The following is a 14,850-nucleotide window of genomic DNA, read 5'->3' as shown; positions in this document are numbered from 1 at the left end:
TACAAAGCAGTTTAATTTAATAACATGTAGAATTATTCTGACTTACAGCTTCTTTAATTAATTGCCAGGGTCAAGCATCTTTGGCTTACAATCTCTGGATCTTTAAAATTGACTAATTCTAATTTATCAGAAGTTAGAGGAGTATTCAGTATTATATGAATGCAGCCATGGTTAGGAATGATCAATATAGGGAGCTCAAGAAAGGGAATACTGTTGGGCAGCCCATTTAACATGAAATTAATTTTTTCTGCCCCAAAAAAACCCAGTGCAAAACCTAAACTTTCAAAAATTCAAAAATATTTCAGGGCATAATTTTGTTTTTCTGATAAAGATTTAGAGTAAAATTTAACTGGATAAAATAATTGGAAATGGGTATGCATACAAATAATAATTTTAAATAGGTAGTCATGATACAAGATTAGAAAAACTAGCAAGATGCTTAAAATCCTGAAATGTTCAGTGTCAATCAGATTATTTGGAATGTAGGTATAAATCTTTAGTAACCACTAGATTTACAGGCTTTTATTCTAGCTGTCCAGAGCATAAGTCCATCTCCCTAATAGAAACATTTTTCCCCAAATCAACAGCATCATGAGGAACCAGACTGTTAAAGCACTGTGAGCGATATATAAGTCTAAATGCTATGGTATGGTATGCTATGCTATCAGAAATGGAATCATGAGAAATTTATTTGGCTAATTGCCCTGTTTCAAATGCAGCAAGTCATGAATCAACTTCCAATATTTTTTTTCTTTCTTTCTTTGAATTCTGCTACTATTAAAAGGATTTCTCCTACAGTTAGTTTATATGCTCCAGCTCATTAACATCTCCTAATACCAGAACCTTAGCCTCATTAAGCATAGTAGTTCTGAGGAACATATTCTCAGTTCATCTTCACAAAGCGAGATTCTCCTTGGTGTCCCAGCTGTAGCACCACATGCTACCAAAAGAGGGATCACCCTTGTAATAAAAATACTACAGGATCCCACATAAGTCACAGCAGGGGCAGGGGCATTTATTAGCTAGTGCCCAATTTGCAGGCTACTGGAGAGCTGGAAATTCCTCTGCCATCAACACAGCTTGCTGTACAGAATAGCATGGAAATTGCTAAATCTGGGCTCGCAAACACTGTTTGGATCATTTGTGTTTCCCAAGAATAAGGTTAAAAAAAAAAAGAAAGAAAACAAGTAACAAGTTTCTAATTTTTTGTATTACACAGTATACACTAAAACAGGATTTCCTACCTTTGTCAACTTTAAGGCACATGGACTTCAATTTTCAGAAATCCTCAGCCAAATCTGAGAGTTGAAGTCCATGCTTCTTAAAGTTGGTAAACCTTGACCTAAAACAGAGATCTCCAAATTGACCAAGTTGAAGACTTGCGGACTTCAACTCCCAGAATTCCTCAGCTAGTCATGCTGTCTGGGGAAATTCTGGGAGTTGTAGTCCACAGGTCTTAAAGTTGCCAAGTTTGGAGACCCCTGCCCTAAAAAATCTGATTAAATTGACTCCATGTTGAGAAGCCAGAACAGACAAGAACTCAGCTTTTGTTTCCCTTAAAAGCCTTTTCCATGAAATCCCATTTATACAATGGCACAAATGGTGGAACCTAGACCATGCCTTTATAATTTCATACAGCTCATTAGGAAAACAGGTTTAACTACTAGCTTGTTTTTGATTTGCTAGATTTTTTTGGTCATTTTGTATTTATTTGTCAAACATGTATTTTATGACTGATACAGGTGTAAACATAATTATAAATACATGAAAAGGATACGAATAAAAGAAAACATTAGAACAGGGACGGTAGGCACGCTGGTATGCTTACGAGTGTCCCTTACAGACCTCTTAGGTCTGTGGGGTGAGGTCTACAGTAGACAGTCTAAGGTTAAAGTTTTGGGGATTTGGGGAAGAAACCACAGTCAGGTAATACATTCCAGGCATTGACCACTCTGTTACTGAAGTCATATTTTCTGCAGTCTAGTTTGGATTAGTTTACCATGAGTTTGTATCTATTGTGTGCTCTTGTATTGGTTTGGTTGAAGCTGAAGTATTTATTGGCTGGTAGGACATTGTAGCAGATGATTTTATGTACTATGCTTAGGTCAGACCGAAGACGGCAAAGTTGTTTAAGCCCAAAATTTTGAGTCTGGTGGCATAAGGTATTTTGTTGTGAGCAGAGCAGTGAAGGACTCTTCTTGTGAAATATCTCTGAACTCGTTCAATTGTATTAATGTCCGATATGCAGTGTGGGTTCCAGACAGATGAGCTGCATTCAAGAATTGGTCTGGCAAAAGTTCTGTATGTCCTAGTTTGCAGTTCAATATTACCAGAGAGGAAGCTATGCAAGATTAGGTTAACAACTCTTAATGCTTTTTTAGCAACGCTGTTACAGTGAGCTCTGGCACTTAGATCATTTGAGAGGAGTACTCCAAGGTCTTTGACAGAGGGGCACTATGGGCAGCTGATGCTTCCTTGAATATGAACTGTGGATAAATTGCCAGGAGAAATCCCTGCATGGAGCAGCAGGAAAACATGCACACTTTTCCAAGTTTTTCTTTTTGGGTCTCTGCAATGTGGAAACTTGACTAGGGGATAGCTGCCTTTTCTATACTACTATATTTCCCTACCTTGTAGTTTGGGCTGCCAAGTACCACACTGAACATGCATATATACCTTAGGACAGATGTGAAGGTGGGAAAGAGCCTGCCTGAGTCACAATGGGAAAATCAGGTCCACACCAAAGAGAATGCTAACTGGACTTCTAATTTTCAAAGCTAACTGCAGGTATTGACTGTGAGTAGAGTATCTGTTGCATATGTGCTGTTGCCTGGATACACATATAAAACAGGAGTTAGTTATCTGTCTTAAACTAGACCATGTCCTTTGATCCTGCTAAACTTAGTATTATTTTTACTGCCAGGCAACTGATTTTTAAAGCTTCACTGTAGTATTGTATTCTCAATATAATTGATTTGAAATAAATCTCACTTATTTTTTTAAAAGCCTTTACTTACAATAAATGCACATTTTGGTATTACAACAAGAAAATTAATCTTCATTAAAGCAACAGTTTACCCTCAAAAGCTGTTTTTTGCTCACACATTATATGAAGCTGAGAAATGCACAAGAATTGAAGAGGAGGAGGAACCAAGAGGGCCTGCCTACAAACTTCTTAGCAGAAGGTGGAGATTATTTCTTTCCATCTACTGTATTCTTTCTGTAATGAACCTTGAACATGAGTTGAACTCCCAAGTATTACTCAAAGAGGAAACCAATAACTAGTGTAGCTAGGTCAATTCTAATTGGAAATCTCTATCTATAAAAGTGTTACATTTCCTTGTTTTCCTATATTTTTCTTTTCCTAAAAAAGAAATGTCACAGATTTGGATTCACTGGTTTAATAAGAATTTTTTTCTCATTAACTCTTCCCTATCTTCCATGACTGCAGAATTGTACAGTTTTAAGACTGACAGAAGATTTATTGACTTCTATTTTTTTCTGGACTTTAGGCAGGAAGAACCAATGTACTTTCTTTTCTATTTTTTCTAGGGCTTGACTGAAGACAGAAATTGTTCATAGAAAAGCTAAAAGCTTTCCGAATAGAAAATTAGGATATATCAGAGAGTTGAGACTGACTGTTGCTCAAAGGATTCTTTTTACAGAGGAATTCTTAGAAGAAAAACTCTGCCAGTGATAATTTAAATAATTCTCTCCCACCCCACTTTCAGACTACTATTTCTTTGAAAATTCAAATATTTTCCTTTGAGAAGGTGGTTATCAATCTGCTCAAAACCATAGTTCTGAACTTCACATTTTTATAAAAAAATCGGTTTTGGTAATTCGGGTGGACCTTGAAAAGAACAGGTTATTTTCCATAATTGTGCTTCTTTGAGTAGTAATTTTATACATAAATTTGATGAATACAGCGACCGCTTCAGAACTTAAGAGATTTGAACATAAGCCCCTCTGTCCACCACCATACTATATATGATCTGATTTTATCAATCTTATTAAATTTTATGACATAGTTTTTTAAGAAGTGGATGCCATTTGACAGCAAAAATTGAGAAAGACTGTACTATGAATGAGAACAGCCCACTGTGGGCAGGGACCTAAATGTTAAAAAAATATTTTTCTCATGAACGTCTCCAGAGGTTGCCACTATTCTCGTGGAATAAGTTCAAATGGAGGTACTATCATTTGAATAACTCAGAAATGAATTTTGTAACAGCTAAAACCTATTTGAAAAATCACTAAAGTGGAAGCCCGAATCATTAGTGAAGCCTTGAAAAGACAAGAACCGATACCTGAACATAGCAATTTGCTGCACATAAAAAAGTGGCACACCGCATACATTTATTTATTGAAACACTTGTAGGGCATCCCATCTTAACACTAGAACTCTGGGCAACGAACAATAATGAAAACAGAAGTGGAAGAGCTTGGTGCCATAGCAAAATTTCCTAGATGTAAATCACAACATTCTTTTCTAATCTAGGGTGAAGCTCTAGCCCGATGCTTGGAGGAAAGCCAACTCTTCACTGTTTTCCAGAAGTTAAACGATAGGATCCTGTCAGACCTCAAGAGGAAGAGTGTTTTCGTAAGAGAGGGGCTGCCATGGAAAAGATATGCTTCCTATTGTCCCGTAAAATGGCAAAATTTAAGGGAAAGACATTTTCTGCATTTCATCTGGACCTCTTTTTGCGTACTTTCTAGAGAGATTCCTGCACCTTTTGAATGTGATGCCTGATGCATGCCTATTCTATCTGATCAAATGCATCAGACATCACATTCAAAAGATGCAAGAATCTCTCTAGAAAGTATGCAACATGAGGCAATGGAATGCAGAAAGGGTCTTTGGTAAGAAAGAGATGTCAAAGAGAGACAGAGAAAGAGAGATGAGGGAGAGAAAGAGACAGAGAGAGATGAGGGAGAGATGAGAGAAAGAAACAGAGGGACAGAGAGATGAGAAAGAGAGCAAAAGAAAGAGCAACAGAGATGAGAGAGATATGAGAGGGAGAGAGAATGAGAGAGATGAGAGAGGGAGAAAGAGATGAGAGACAGATATGAGAGAGAGGGAGAGGGAGAGGGAGAGAGGGAGAGAGAGAGAGAGAGAGAGAGAGAGGGAGGGAGAATTGCACATCTCCCCGAGCAACTGAGGTGCACATGGCATCAAGGATCAGAAGAAGAGGCAAGTACAGGGTTGCTTCACTCCTGCTCTGGAATATGGAGCGAGTCTCCATCCACTGCCGTCACCCTCACCTTCTCAGGCAAGGAGTGAATGGGAGGGAAGGGCAAGGGGTGGGGCCAGCCAGTGATGGGTTCCGGTTTGGCAGGGAGCCACAGCAAGGGGCCCAAAGAGCCGCATGAGGTTCCAGAGCCATGGGTTGCCGACAACCAGTTTAGGACATTGGGAATGAAGAGACAGTCTGATACTTGTAGCAAAGCCTTAATATATTTGGTTAAAAAAAATAAGATAATGCTAACTCACATTTTATATTCTAGCTTTATGATGAAATAAAATATCATCCCACATAACATCTGATCAGATGCTGTGTCACTGTGCAAAATGACTTTATATATATATCTCTCTCCTATAACCTATAACTGGGTGATGCACCATAGGACAAAACCTTTTAAAGCAAGATACCTTAAATGGACTAACTTACAAAACAAAAGACAGTAAGGAAATACCTCTGAAAGGATAAGGATTGATGAGGGTTGTCTAGGGAATTATACAAAAAAACCACCCTGGTTGCTCTTAACCAAGATTAATCTGCTAGTTCTGGGTTTATGTCTGCACCTAAACCTACTCTGTGAAAGCTGGAATTTCTGCAAATACCTGGCTTCCTTCCAAAATAAGACTTGGTTTTTCAGAGCTTCCCCAAACCTCTTTCTTCAATGGAAATAAATAAATCTATACCCTGCTTTCTGGTCCTTACAACAAGAATTAAAACATTTTTTTTTCCTTAAAGAAAAATACCCTGGTTGAAACATGCAGATAGAGCAGCTAAAATATGTCATCAAATAATATTGACATTTCTTCACAAACACCTTCCTCATTATGGAGGGAGGATTTTTTAATGCTTTGAAGTCAGTGTTGACTCCTGGTGACTGCCTAGACAAGTCCCTGCAGTTTTCTTGGCAAGATTTCAGAAATGGTTTGCCATTGTCTGTTTCCTATGGCTGAGTGAAAGAGAAACTGGCCTAAGGTCACCCAGCTGGCCTTATACTTAAGGTGGAACTAGAACTCTCCTGATTTCTATCCTGATTATCTTAACCACTACATTCAATTCAGTCTCAATGCGATCTTAATGCTAAATAGTAAATGACTATTAAAAAGAGCACCATCTTAGCTACTTGGATTCATGTATTTTAATTTAGAGGAAACCACTTAGAAGGCCCTTTTTCTTGTTCTTGTCAAATACAGTTTGGAATAGATAAAGATTCTCCTCCAGATTCTTAAAACAGAAGCAGGATAAGGACAAAGACCTCAAATTTAGCTCTCTGTGGCTTTTAAATAATTGCTCTCATTTTAGACAATGTTCAGAAACAAAGTGCCTACCAGCAATTCTTATTTAATACAGTTTTTTGTTTCAAAGACCCTTCCATGAAAGCTCTAAGTAGAGAGCATTTTAGTGATCCTGGTTAAGGACTTTGCTCAAACCAGATCAATGTATTTTCTGTAATGGAGGATATTACCTGCTCTAGGATCATCATCATGCTCATCAGTGTAAAAATGAAAGGCCAAGGTCCTGATCAAATGGGAAACAAAAAGTGAATAAAAACAGAAATGCTATATCTAAATATAGGGCAACTTTGTACTTGGCAAATTGCAATTCCTAAAGCAATACATAATAATAGAACAGAACCTCATTTCTAGCTTAAGCAAGAGAATTCCAAATAGATATAAGAAGCTATATAATGAAATGTATAGCCTCCCATTTATATATCTATAAAACAATGCAAAGTTGCATCAGAAGAACTGCAGTAATTTCATCAACTACATGTTGGTACTCTCTTGGCTGCCGAGAGTCACGAGAAATATGGATGGGCACCAGACTGGGGAAAACTTCAGTACAATATTAGAATTTCATACAATTGCTACCTTACCAGAAAAAGGAAGAGTATAAACAACACCAGCAAGTCATTTCTATAGAGTCATCACATCACCAGGACAAAATTTCAAGGAATAATTTTTAATTTGTATTACCTATAAAATTAAAAATAAAAATCCATTCATTGTGTCCATAATTAATATACCTGCATTAATACTGAAACAAAATCTGAGGTACATTAAAGCAGGATGAGTTAGATTTAAACCAAATCAATTGAAATTATTAATCAGGAAGAAGAGTTTAGTAGAATCTTTACTTCTACTAAAAATGCATACATGTAACCTATGTATTTTTTATTACTCAGAGATGTAAATTTACCATTTAAAGAAATCATTTAGTCAGGTTTTTAAAAATAATTTTCATTAAAAATGATTGACTTTTTTTAGTATTAATTACATACTCTAGTCAATAAGACTGAAAAGCTAAAACAACAAAAGCACTGATATTGAAAACTGGACTACTTTCATGAGTCAACCACATTTGGTCTGGTATTTCAAGTGTTGGATCAAGTAAGACCAGTTCATCCTCAGCCACAGAGCATACTTGGTGACTTTGGACCAGTCACTCTCAGCCCAACATATCTCACAGGGGGGTGGTTCTTGTGTGTAAAATAGAAGGAGCAAGGTATATTGAGTATGAGCCCCACTTTGATTTATTTGTAAAAATAAGGGAGGGAGGGAGGAAATCAGAGAAGAATTTTAAAATAGTTTGCCCTGAGCTCCTGCAGGAAAAGCAGGATGCAAGTTCAACACAATAATAAATAAAAGTATATAAATAGTTCCAGTGACTTCCATCAGCTCACCGGTGAGTGTTTTCTTGAAGCATCAGTAGCAAAGACACTTTCTGAACAGACTCTTTTCTGTTCTTTTCTGAATCTTTTCCCTGAAACAGGATATTAGAGAAGTATCGCTGGTGAATGCTGATGCCTTAGGATGCTTCTCTTCTTCAGCAGTTAAGAAATGTCCTTGATACTGAATATTGACAATACTGCCAAGACAACAGGCTGGAGAATGGGCTTGTTTCATTTGTCTATTTCTTCTTTCAAGGTTACACTTAAGGTAAGGTAAAGGTTCCCCTCGCACATACGTGCTAGTCGTTGCCGACTCTAGGGGGTGGTGCTCATCTCCGTTTCAAAGCCAAAGAGCCAGCGCTGTCCGAAGACGTCTCCATGGTCATGTGGCCGGCATGACTCAACGCCAAAGGCGCACGGAACGCTGTTACCTTCCCACCAAAGGTGGTCCCTATTTTTTCTACTTGCATTTTTACGTGCTTTCGAAACTGCTAGGTTGGCAGAAGCTGGAACAAGTAACGGGAGCTCACCCTGTTACATGACAGCACTAGGGATTCAAACCGCTGAGCTGCCAATCTTTCGATCGACAAGCTCAACGTCCTAGCCCCTGAACCACCGCTTCCCACGGTTACACTTAGTTCCTTCCAAACTTCACCAACATCAGAGCAAAAAATAGTTCTTGCTTTGTACTTTTACCAAGGGTTCCCTGTTTCTTATAACCACAATATTGAGAACTCTGCTCCTGATAGGTGTCATCAGCTGTCATCAGAATAGGTTAACTCTTTACAGAAGTCCAATAAACTACAATAATCCATTTTACTGATTACTCTGCAGGTTAACGCCCCCCTGTTTTCTTCATGGATATGTTTTCAACTGAGTCAGGTAAAACTGTAGGAGGTAGAACTTGATCTATTTAACCGGGAGAAAATGCTTATTGCTGTAATTTTTAAATAATCCTGCATTTATTATGCATTCACTGGTTAACTTAATTTTCCTCTTATATATGCCAAAGCCACATCAAGTCACCTCTTAAAAAAAGAGCTGTGAAGTAGCATTAATAGTAGGTTATTTATTGCTGGGGAGGGGAGGACTTTGTCAACTGTCAAAACACACTTAAAACACCAAAAGGATCTCTTGCAATAGAAACTCCCATTCTTTTGTCCTCTTGTATGAAATGACTGTTAAATATCACTACGTGACAATTTATGAAAGCTCTATACTAGACATGCTTCATGGGTGCCAATACTTTATTTATTTATTTATTTTTTAATTTTTTAATTACTTTTTTCCAACAAACAAAAAAGAAAATACATTATTACACCCTTGTGCTATACATAAAAAAAAGGAAGATTTGGGTCTTCGGATATGTCCTCATAATTGCCAAAATCCACGTTCTCTAGGTACAGGTAACGAAGCGTCCAATTTTCCAAGCGCATAGTCCACGAATGGTTTCCAAGTCTTCCAGAAAATATCTTCTTTATACACACCACTTCTAATTTTAATATCACATGTCATTTTATCATTTAAGGCTAATTTCCACATTTCAGAATTCCACTCTTCTATTCTAAAATCCACGTTTAACTTCCAATATCTAGCTATTATAATTCTTCCTATTATAATCATAATTCTAATCAATTCCTTTTCATATTTTGTTAGTTCAGTTTCCTTAATTATCAATAATAATATAGTTTCTGGATTCAATATTGTTACTTTCCCCATCATTTCAAATATCATTTTCTCCAACTGTTGCCAAAAATTTTTAACCTTTCCACATTCATACCACATATGTTCATAAGTCCCCAATTCCATCTCACATCTCCAACATTTTTTACTAATTTTTTTATCCATTTGTGACAATCTTACTGGAGTCAAATACCATTTCCAAACAACTTTATAATTATGCTCTTTAATCCTTATAGATAAAGTTCTCATAATTCTACTATTCCAATTCACATTCCAATCTGACTCTGGTATTTCAATATTAAGATCTTTTTCCCAATTTGTCCTCATCACTCTTTGTAATTTTTCATCAGAATTTATAATCTTATAAACCCTACTAACGAGTCCCTTTAGCCCAATTTCATCTTTCATAATCCGAGATACTAAATATTCAAATTCAGTTTCACATCTATTTATCGAATAATTTTCCCTTAATTTTTTTGTCCATTTTTCTATCTGTATTTTTTCAAACCAACTTAACCCTAATTTTTCAATAATTTCTTTATTCCTCCTTTCATTTTCCATAACTTTTATCCAATCTCTAATAATTTCTATATTTTCCTCTTTAATCACTTCATTACGCTTTTATATTATTTTTAATCGCCAATTTCCAATTGTCTCCCCAAAAGATTATATCCGAATTAAAATTTTAACAAATTTATTCCACATTTTACTTAATCCTTTAACCAATAACTTCTAATTACACATTTTGAGTTTGCTTTATCTAAAACCACCTTGATCCAAATTTCTATATCCCTTAACTCTAAGTCTCTCCAATAGTTATCTTCACCTTTAAATATTTTTACCACTATCCGGATACCATACGCACAGTAATAATTAAATAATTTGGGGATTCCTAATCCACCTTCCTTTTGATTTTGATACCACATTTTCTTCACTAATCTAGGTCTTTTGCCACCATTACAAATTTATCCAATTTTTCTGATATCCTTCAATATCTTTCTCTGTCAAATTTAGCGGTAGCATCTCGAATAAAAAGTTGAACTTGGGCAGCAACATCATCTTACACATTGCAATTCTACCAAACCAAGACAACTTTAACATTTTATATTTGTCTATCTTCTTCTCAATTTCATTAATCACCACATCATAATTAAGTTTTTTCAATTCTTTAACCTTGAGTGAAAGCACTATACCCAAATATTTCAATGTATTTTTAATCCTTATCCCAAATTGCTCTTGCATATTCTCACACTCATTACCATTACTATCCATCAATAATTCTGACTTTGACCAATTTACTTTCAGACCTGTCATTTCCTCAAATTCTTTCAAATGCTTATATATCTTTTTCAGGTCTTTCTACATTTTTCAAAATAATTAAAGTATCATCCATACAAATTTATCTTATACCCCTTATATCCTTCTAATTCTTCATCTTTTTCTATCATTTTTGTCAAAATTTCCATAGCCAATAAAAATAATGTTGGGGACAAGGGACATCCTTGTCTCGTACCTGCTTCTAATTTTATCTCTTCAGTTAATATTCCATTCACCTTCACTCTTGCACTGCTTTTTTGATACAATTTTGAAATAACATGTATAAACTTATTACCAAAGCCTAAAGCCTCCACAATTACTTTAATAGTTTCCCATTGTACGGAATCAAAAGCTTTAAAAATATCCAATGATACTATACCAATTTTATCACCATTATGTTCAGCTACATCTATAATATTTAATACTCTTCTAACAATATCACTCATGTATCTACCCTTCACAAAACCTACTTGGTTGTAACTTATATATCTATCTATAAATCTATTTAATCTATTACTTATAATAGCAGTAAATATCTTTGCATCCTGATTAATTAAAGAAAATGGGCGATAGGACTCAATCCTTTCATAATCTCTATCTGGCTTAGGAATTAGGATATCACCGTTCTATTCCATGACGAAGGTACTTCTCCACCATGTAATATTCCATTAAATAATTTTTGCAATCTTGGTATTATTAATTCTTTAAATTCTTTATAGAACTCAGCAGGTAATCCATCCTCACCTGGAGCTTTCCCTAATTTTATTTTTTGTATAATTCCATTAATCTCATCTTGTGTTATATCTTCTTCCATCAATTCCTTATATGTTTGATCAATTTTCACCACATATTTTTCTAAATAGCTTTGCAATTTTCCCCGATTAACTGGTTTCTTTGAATATAGATTCTGAAAAAAATTTCTAACCACTTCACATTTCTCTAATTTTTTATAACATCTTATACCTCTGTCATCTATCAAAGCTCCAATTTCTCTCTTCTCTCTTTTATTTTTCGCCATCTTTGCCAATAACTTAGAATTTCTGTTACTAAATTCAAAAAAATTCCTATTTAAATATCTCAAATTTCTTTTACTAACTCTGTATCCTCTTCTATCATTTTATTTCTTAACATATTAAGCTCCTGAAGAATTTTTTTCTTTAGTAAGCAAAATTGATTTTCCAATTCTTTAATCTGGTTTTATCTCTTTCCATTTTAATTTTATAATTTTTATATTTCCTACTTGATAATTTAATACTCTCCCCTCTAAACACCGCTTTCATTGCATCCCAAACAATTTCAAATTTAACCTCCCCGTTATCATTTAATCTCCAACTTTCCTCCAATTTTTTAAAGTATCCATTTTTTATCCTTTTCATTTTTATAGTTTCTCCTCATATCTCCAATAGCTTCTTTTTTTCTTAAAATTAAATCTAAATCCACCATAACTTCTGCATGATCAGAATCTTTAAAAATTCCCACATCTACCTTATCCACATTATTCAACAAATCTTTAGAAAGAAAAATATAATCAATTCTAGAATATGTATTATATATCTTAGAGAAAAAAGTATATACTCTTTCAATTCCTTTGACCTCTCTCCACACATCCACCACGCCGTTTCGAAGCATCCACGTATTTAAAATCCCCATTTTATTTGCTCCTCCACAGCGGGTGGGGTTAGTACTGTCTATTTTATCTCTGATTAAATTAAAATCCCCAGCCACAATTACTTTCCTACACTTTCATTCTCCAAAATTTTGTTATTTTTCAAGAAATTTTCTTTGTTTTCATTCGTAAATATAAATTAACAAGTGTCACTTTTTCCTCATTAAGATTTCCAACAATTATTACATATCTTCCATCTTCATCCAAAATTACCTGATGTTTTTCAAAATACACCCTATCTGATATCAGTGTTGCAACTCCTCTAGCTTTTGAAGTTCCAAATGCTTTTTCATATATTTGCATACCTTTTATATACATTCTATTTGAATCTTCAGATTTCTGATGGGTTTCTTGTAAAAATAAAATATCTGGTAAATCTCTTTTAATCTTAAATTCCAATCTTCTTCTTTTAATCTGATTCCCTGTACCCTTCACATTCCATGACATTATTTTTATGACTCCCATTTAAAATATAAATTTTTCAATCCTATCCCCGCATCTTCCTTTCTGTGCCCACAACCCAACATTAAACTCCCATATAACCAACATTTAACATATAAAAAATGATAAGAAAACAAAACAAAAAAACTTACCTGGCAGGGGAGATACCTTGATCACGGGTGCCAATACTTTAATATGATAATTCCACTTTGTCATTTGCTCTTCTCTCTCCTTTTTTTAAGGGTTTACTGTGCACCATTTTATCATAAAGCCATCACTGCCACCCACTGAAGTTATGTGAAGCCATCAGTATGGCTCATGAGTAACTTGCTCACACCAAGCATCAAGGTAGAAATTGCAATGTATACAATATACACCTGTTCCTATACACCTGTTTCTTGACTTCTTTTCAATGCACAAAAAAATCTAGTATTTTTTGTGTTTTTAATCTTCAACAGATTCTGTTTATTTCCATCATATGTAGGGAGAATCTGGAAGTCCCCATATAATTTTGTAAACTTAAGGAGGCTTAAGCAAAGAATAGCCTTCAGGTGTGTTCCGGATTTTTTTCTTAAGGACATTAGTATATCTGTTTATTAAACTGAAAATGGTTACTGCAAACAATAAAAGCAATAAGATAGAAGCTTCTCTCCCAAATGAGTGTCAAATGTGCAAATATATCCAAATATTGCCAGAATGATATTCATTTATATTGTCAGAGAGAGCCAGTTTGCCTTGATAAGGCGTCAGCTGGAAATTGATGAAACCATGAGTTCAAGTCTGGCCTTCAATAAAAAGCCAGCTGGGTAATCTTGTGCCAGTCACTTTATCTCACCTGTAGGAAGGAAGAAGTGGCAAACCATTTCTGAAATTTTGCAAAGAAAATGCATGGACTTGTCTAGGAACTCACCAGGAGATGCAACAACTTTCTCAATTTTGGAGTTTCTCACACTGCACCACACGTTCTGAAAGCATTTGGTATCATCTTTCAGTCACTGCTGCTGAACATGGTAAATTTTCTTAAGTAAAGAGGTAATCTAGGCATATACAGAAGTCTGTGTGTATGTCGTAATATCCCTCTTCAATTTGAAACCTGATGCATCCCAAGTAACAAGCGAAGTAGACTTAAATAACTGAGATGTTGGAAGAATAATACAATTAGAAATCTATGCCTACCTTACATTTTAAATTCAATTTGCTTTCTGAGTGCTACATCATTTTTGTAATCCACTGTATCAAACTAATATGACTTGAGTTTTAATAAAACTGCCTTTTTAGTAAGCATATTTATTTTTATTGTAAGCCATCTACTGTTACATAAGTGAAATGAGCATTTAACTTTTAAATCTGGCCACATTGAATCAGTTTTTTAATATATTTTTAAATTTTATATTATATGTTTAACTGTGTTTTATCTGGCTGGAAACCGCCCTGAGTCCTTTGGGAGAAGGGTGGTATAGAAATCAATCAATCAATCAATCAATCAAATAAAAAAGAAAGAAAGAAAGAAAGAAAGAAAGAAAGAAAGAAAGAAAGAAAGAAAGAAAGAAAGAAAGAAAGATAGATATATAGATTTAAATAAAATATAATATTGAAAAAATCCAGGCAAAGTCAAAGAAGATATTTAAAAAAACAACAATCTAAAATTCTGTAAGGCATATGAAATTTAAAAATAAGGGATTCTCTTGCATTTTAGTAAATAAAAAAAGAAACTGTAGGTTTGTCTAAAGTAACAATCACAACTTGACTTTGCTGGCAGCTGAAGTCAAGGTGTAATTCTCAAGAATTTTGTATCTTAGACGCTCATATGTAATTTAAGATGGAAAAGTTAG

The 14,850-nt window shown here is 34.9% G+C and overlaps 1 protein-coding gene across 9 annotated transcripts in view; it reads right to left on the bottom strand.

Annotated features, from left to right (window-relative positions):
- Positions 1-14,850, bottom strand: part of CTBP2 (C-terminal binding protein 2) — a 283,005-nt gene that overhangs the window by 168,115 nt on the left and 100,040 nt on the right. The window lies entirely within an intron of this gene.

This window comes from Ahaetulla prasina, chromosome 6, assembly GCF_028640845.1.
Source record: "Ahaetulla prasina isolate Xishuangbanna chromosome 6, ASM2864084v1, whole genome shotgun sequence".
Classification (NCBI taxonomy): domain Eukaryota; kingdom Metazoa; phylum Chordata; class Lepidosauria; order Squamata; family Colubridae; genus Ahaetulla; species Ahaetulla prasina.
This window is presented reverse-complemented; position numbering and strand designations above follow the sequence as displayed.